We start from the raw sequence: 6,211 nt of genomic DNA on the forward strand, positions 1-6,211 counted from the left end.
GAAGGCTCAATGCGACCGCCTATGTGCAAAGTGGCTACTCAAATTGCACACACAACAAGTGTGGGCTATCATGAGCAAACATAGGCTGTAGCAAGTAGGTGTGCTTGGGAGAGATAGATAGATAGCTTCCTGGCAGGAAATTCTACTCTCATCATTTGTAATTTGAATTCGCCACTCCCCTCAATTAACAACTCTGATAGCAAATTAGCGGAAGATGGATCGCTCGTGGGTCAATTCTTAGAGAATCACGGGCGATGGCTCTGGATAAGTTGTGAGGCTTTTACCAATCGCATTGCTCCTGTCCAACTTAAGCCTATCATGGTGAGGAGATTGAACACATGGGGTTTATGCTCTTGGTAGCAAGTATGGGATCGATCACATCATAATTGGCACTTGGCCATCCATTTATAGTAGAAATTCGGCCTCTCACGCTTCCTAAGAAAGAGGGTGGGCTGGGTATTGAATCCTTCAAGGATCAATGGGATCGCCTATGTGCAATGTGGCTACTCAAATTGCACACACAACAACCGGGGGCTATCATGAGCAAACATAGGATGCAGCAAGCAGGTGTGCTTGGGAAGGATAGAGAGATAGCATCCTGGCAAGAAATTCTACTCTCACCATTTGTAATTTGAATTTGCCACTCCCCTCACTTACTAAATCTAATAGCAATTTAGCGAAAGATGCTGGGTGATTGCTTGTGGGTCGATTCTTAGAGAATCACGGGGGATGGCTCTGGATAAAAGTTGTGAGGCTTTTACCAATCGCATTGCTCCTGTGCAACTTAATCCTATCATGGTGAGGAGATTGAACACGCAGGGTGTGTGATCTTGGTAGCATGTATGGGATCGATCACATCATAATTAGCACTTGGCCATCCATTTATAGTAGCAATGGAGCCTCTCACCAAGTAAAGTTCAATTCATTGAGAGTACTCTTTGATTGCCTTAAGCCAGAATGGCCAACCAACTTGTGTCTATAGATAACCTACGAACCTTACGGAATGAATCACCAACACAGGGAAAGACACTCATAAGCTTACTCTTACGGACTTGTTCTAGCCTTATCATGCTTGTAACTAGTACCAGCACTTTCCCAACAAACATGGGAACAATAGTCCCCTCAAGATTCTGTTAATGTTTGGGCTTTAAGGTGACAATGAGTAGGGCCAGAGGTCAGTCCTTCTAGTCGCCTCAAATTATTTCTTCAGTGGAGGTTACTTGCAGGAAACTTCTCAACTACGGTCAGAGTAGCAAAGTGGAAGCAATGGCTCCTGTATTCCCACTCTGTAAGAATGCTCTAGAAACATACTTCCATATTTTTTGGGGTTGCATTTTTCTCGATCTCTTTGGAACTTTGTGGGCTCCTTGCTTCACAAAGCCCACATAGCTACTCTTACCTTGTGGAAAATTGCTTTACTAGGAGATAAAAGATGAATGGTTTACTCCAATGGAGAGTGTGAAGCCTTGCACACGTTGTTATCTTTCAAAGGGTTCCAATAATTAGGAATGATTTTAAAGGGTCCCGATAATTAGGAATTATTGGTTTTTAGACTAGTTGAATTCCATATGCCTTGAAATAGTTCTTAGAGAATCTTGAGTACTGTAGGGGGAATAACATCACATTTCACTTGGCTTTGCAAATGTTATGCATTGCCGTATGATTCTTTTATTATATTAATATAAATTTCCCTTTTTCGCTCTTAAAAAAATTTATTATACTCAAGATACTAAAATTTTGAGGGATAAGGTCAATAAATTTGATATTTAATTCTAGAAACCAATCAATTTTTCACACTTACTTTGAACTCTCTTCATGTTATACAATTTGATGAAAAAGAAACCAAATGAGAATGCTATTGGAAAAACCATGCTATTATAACATATGGTAGTTGTATTTGTACATTAGCACAAATTAGAATATAGTCATGACATGCATACTTCAATATATCATTCAAACACATTTGTGTCATCAAAAAACATAATTACTCTTCAACGTCTACTGCCGCAGGTTAGACACTACCTTTATTCCAACTAGCATCGTACTTATCTTTAGACTTTACGAGCCACCACCAATTCATGAAAAGCTTGTCTATGTTTCGGCTGCACAAGCTACCACCGATGCAGAGATATTGTGTGCTAGCCACACTAGTGATATAATAAGAATCCCCTAAAAAGCTCAAGGATGGAAAGAAAGAAATGTAGATATACTAAGAATGCCCTAAAGAGTTGATGATGGAAAGAAGCAAATGTAGTGTAGATTTTCAGGAGCAACTAGAGATTTTGTGGGGTTTGGATAGGCTCAAGGGCTTGCCCTGGTGGAGGAAAGAGCGATAGCGTGAGAGGGCACTCAAGGGGAAATACATAGGATAGAGGTGGTATTTCATATAGAAGTGGCCAGGAAATCCTGTTCCAGTGAAGCAAGCCTCTGTCCAAGACCCATCTGCTCGCTGAGTGCGAAGCAAATACTCCACCCCTGCCTCCAAGGCCTCCATGTGATACCACCCGAGGGCGTTCCCTGCAGCCAGAAGCCCTTGCAAGGCCCATGCAGTCTGGGATGGGGTGGCACAGTCGTTGTGCCCTTTGAGGGAGGCATCTACGTAGCTCAAGCAAGTCTCTCCCCACCCCCCATCTCTTGCTTGGTTCTTGTGTTGAGCTTCTGCGAGCCATTTGGCCCCTCGTTCTATCTCTGATCTATGAGCCTCAGGTGCTACCACAGACAACGCAGCCAGCACTCCGCTCGTCCCATAAATGTAGTTCACTCCCCATCTCCCATACCAGCACCCCTCCCTCTCTTGCTCCTTTCGAAGATACGCCACACCTCGACTGATACAATCCGCTGGGAGCTGTTGTAGCTCCGGGTGCATCTTCAGCCTCCCCGCCATCTCCACCACCCTCGCCGTTACGTCTGCCGTGTTGGGGTCCGTCATCGCTTTTAGATCCCCGTAGGGCGTTGCATTCAGCCAATTCTGATTGTTGTCCCGATCGTATGCACCCCACCCACCCGCTTTGCATTGCATGCTGCTTATCCAATCCACTGCGCGCGCGATAGCACAGCGCTTTGCGGCCTCGTTTGGCAGCCGAACGCCCGCCAGAGCCATCGCTACACATGCAGTATCGTCTACATCTGGGTACCAGCGATTTTCGAACTGAAATGCCCAGGCTCCGGCCCTGCCTGCCCAATTTTTCACCCGCCAGTCACCCTCCTGCAAAATCTGCATTTCTAGAAGCCATTGTCCAGCGCGCTGTAGGGCGGGGTGATCCGGAGCAAGACCTGAATCCATTAGAGCACGCATGGTCAGGGCAGTATCCCACACGGGAGACGGGCACGCCTGCATCCAGTAACAAGTCTTCGTTTCCATAGATATCTTTCTGAGGCTTTCAAGAGCACGATGGACTATGGGATCTGAAACGCTGTAATCCAACGACTTAAGCGCCAGCAGAGTAAAATTAGTAGATATAAACAAACCACCCCAGCCGCCCAAGATATCCTGCCGTCGAAGCACCCAGCTCTCTGCCGCTGCCAGACCTTTCTTCCGGAAAGGTACCATGTTAAACTTCTCGGCAAGCTTGAAAACCTTATCGAGAACAATGAACACATCTGTCCAATCTCCATGCCAGGGTGGCGAAAATCGGGCTTCCTTCCATCCCTCCACGAAAAGCTCATCCAGAGTGATAACAGGATCCGTTCGAAAAACGGGCTTTCGATCAAAAACGATGATCAAGGGAACGGTGCAAACCCGCGCCCAACACGACATTTCGTAGATGTTGGCTGGAAACCAGTTGGGCACGAACATCAGCCAAGACGGGAGAGATGGGAGGCCACGCCAGTCGTAGCAGCCTAACAAGGCCAGATTCATCTTCGTGAAAACACGAGTCTTGCTGATGCCACCCCGCTGCAGAATGAATCGGCGTGCTTTCTGAAGAGCTGGATCGGATGCCGGGACATTCAACAGGCGGAGCGCGAAGTAGGCTTCCACGGAGCAACTCAAGTGGCCACCATCTCCGTAGAAAAGCTCCCAGCCCCCGTGTGCACACTGATGTTCTCGGAGATAGGTCTCCATCTTGTGCATGGGATGGGTGTCCTCGGTGCCAAACAGCTTATACAGCATAACGGCTTCGGCTGTTTGGGTAACATTGCACTCTACCTCGGCCGACCAGTAGCCTTCCGGATATTGAATTGACAAAAGATATTTTTGCGCCCGCTTGATGGCATCCTCCAAGTCCGGTTGAGTGCTCATTGAGCAATTCCTGCGACGGCATGTGATTAGCCCAGTTTACGGTACAATTCAGACGGAGAAAGTGATATATATTATCTCTGGTCAGCACAAATCCAACGACAATTTTGCGAGCAATTCTTTGCAAACCTTCAAACTTCAAAGTGAGTTCTAGGTGGCAGGTGCTGCGATATGATCTGGAAATCGTTTGAGCTTAAAAGCAAGGACCACTGCAATCAAGCTCCAAAAGAAAATCAAGGATGGAACTCACCACTCCTACACGAATGTTGCGGACGGACGCCAGAAACCGCTCACACAGCCGGGCAGAGAAGGGGAAGATTCAAGAATACGTTGCACGCCGCCACAGTTATACCAAATAGGTGCCCTATGAGATGAGAGTCCTAATAATTAGTTGTGGAGAAAGAAAGAGGCGTGAAATGGAAGAGTGCAAAGCCTATGGTCGTTGCGAAAAACCTCTCTCGTGTATGGTCGCCACGAGAGTATTCTTCACCGACTTCAGGTGACTATAAATAGGTCCGAGGACCAATCTGTCAGGCGCCCTCTGCTCTGCGAGGTGAGAGAGAGTAATGGCTGCGCTGGTTGCGCCTGCACAAGCTTCATGCCATTCACCTCTTCGCCATTCTAGAAATGATGTGACACCGTAAAGAAGAAAAGTCATGCAGTTCTGCTGCTTCTTCTCGTCGCAAGAGGTACACCAACGCTCAAATGGTCAGAGAACGGAATGGAATCGTGATCGATGCGTGGCAGAGTGTGGTAATCCAAATTGCGATGTGAACGGCCAGAGCTGGTTATAGCTTGGCAGGTTAATAGGGCCTGCAGGTTAAGCTTAAGCAGGTGAAGATAGGGAGAAATAGGAGCGATAGAAGTGCAACAACACCATGAATAGGCAGCGAATCAAATGTTGTCTGATTTTCATGTGGAAAAATAGCGATCAATGGCCTCGACTGCAGAGGAATGGGAATGGGAGTCGGGGATCCCACTAAACAAACTGAAAAATAGCGATCAATGGCCTCGACTGCAGAGGAATGGGAATGGGAGTCAGGGATCCCACTAAACAAACTGAAAAATAGCGATCAATGGCCTCAACTACAGAGGAATGGGAATGGGAGTCGGGGATCCCACTAAACAAACTGACAGCGAAGCAAATGGACACAATGTGTGCAGAGCTGGCACCAAAGATATAACGACAAATGTGGCTGAGGGAGGACTTCAAGATAACATGGAGGGCCGGGTGTGGAAAGTGACTCCTTATAGCCAGGTCAATTTTTTCCTATGGAGGATAGGAGGGGGGCACTTCCTAGTAGGCAGCCTAGTCCCTTGGCTACAAGTAGATGATAGATGCAAAATTTGCAAAGCTGGAGCGAAGACTCTTACCCATCTGTTCTGGGGATGCCCGTGGGTGCGGAATCTCTGGGGAGCTATCCGAGCATGGTGTGCCAAGGACCTAGGGCTGGAGTATATCTCCAAGGGTGCTACCATCTTTGGAGCAGACCTCTGGATAGATAAGTCCATTATGTGGGATGTTATTAGATATTCAACACTCCATAGAATATGGTTACCCAGATGTGAGTCATTTATGAACAAGATTGCTGTGTTTTCCCTACATTGTAAGAAGGTTGTTATGGATATAGTGAACCAAACCAGATGGTTGGTTGTTAGCTGGCCTGATGAGGCTGTAAGAGCTCGTCTTGAGAGCATTTTGTTTCAGTTGTAATCTGGCTGTTTAGATTAATATATAAGTAGACCTATTTCAATAATTTTAAATTTTAAAAAAACGATCGAATGGGAGGTGTAGCATGCAAACTGGAGATTCTGTGAGCGAGATATAGATTTTACTAGGCAAATAGGAGCAAAAATAGTTTTATCCTACCATAAAGACTTCTGGAAACGTCATGAATTTCCGGAAACGTCATGAATTTCATTTACATTGGCTTGATGCTAGGTTTCCTCTACGAGTAACCTGACCCGTCTACG

The 6,211-nt window shown here is 46.3% G+C and overlaps 1 pseudogene across 4 annotated transcripts; it reads right to left on the reverse strand.

Annotated features, from left to right (window-relative positions):
* Positions 1-2,183: 2,183 nt before the first annotated feature.
* LOC147890437 (dammaradiene synthase pseudogene) lies at positions 2,184-5,212 on the reverse strand (annotated as a pseudogene). 4 transcript variants are annotated; one of them, XR_015542755.1, is made up of 3 exons: positions 4,488-4,700; positions 4,367-4,446; positions 2,184-4,250 (listed from the first exon to the last, which is right to left on the reverse strand). The product of XR_015542755.1 is annotated as a dammaradiene synthase pseudogene, transcript variant X2 (transcript). The 4 variants fall into 4 exon arrangements; XR_015542757.1 differs by lacking the exons at positions 4,367-4,446; positions 4,488-4,700 and adding an exon at positions 5,115-5,212; XR_015542756.1 differs by lacking the exon at positions 4,367-4,446 and having other exon boundaries at positions 4,491-4,700.
* Positions 5,213-6,211: the final 999 nt, after the last annotated feature.

This window comes from Dipteris shenzhenensis, chromosome 19, assembly GCF_047967505.1.
Source record: "Dipteris shenzhenensis isolate YYH24624 ecotype China chromosome 19, Dip_SZ_1.0, whole genome shotgun sequence".
Taxonomy (NCBI): Eukaryota; Viridiplantae; Streptophyta; class Polypodiopsida; order Gleicheniales; family Dipteridaceae; genus Dipteris; species Dipteris shenzhenensis.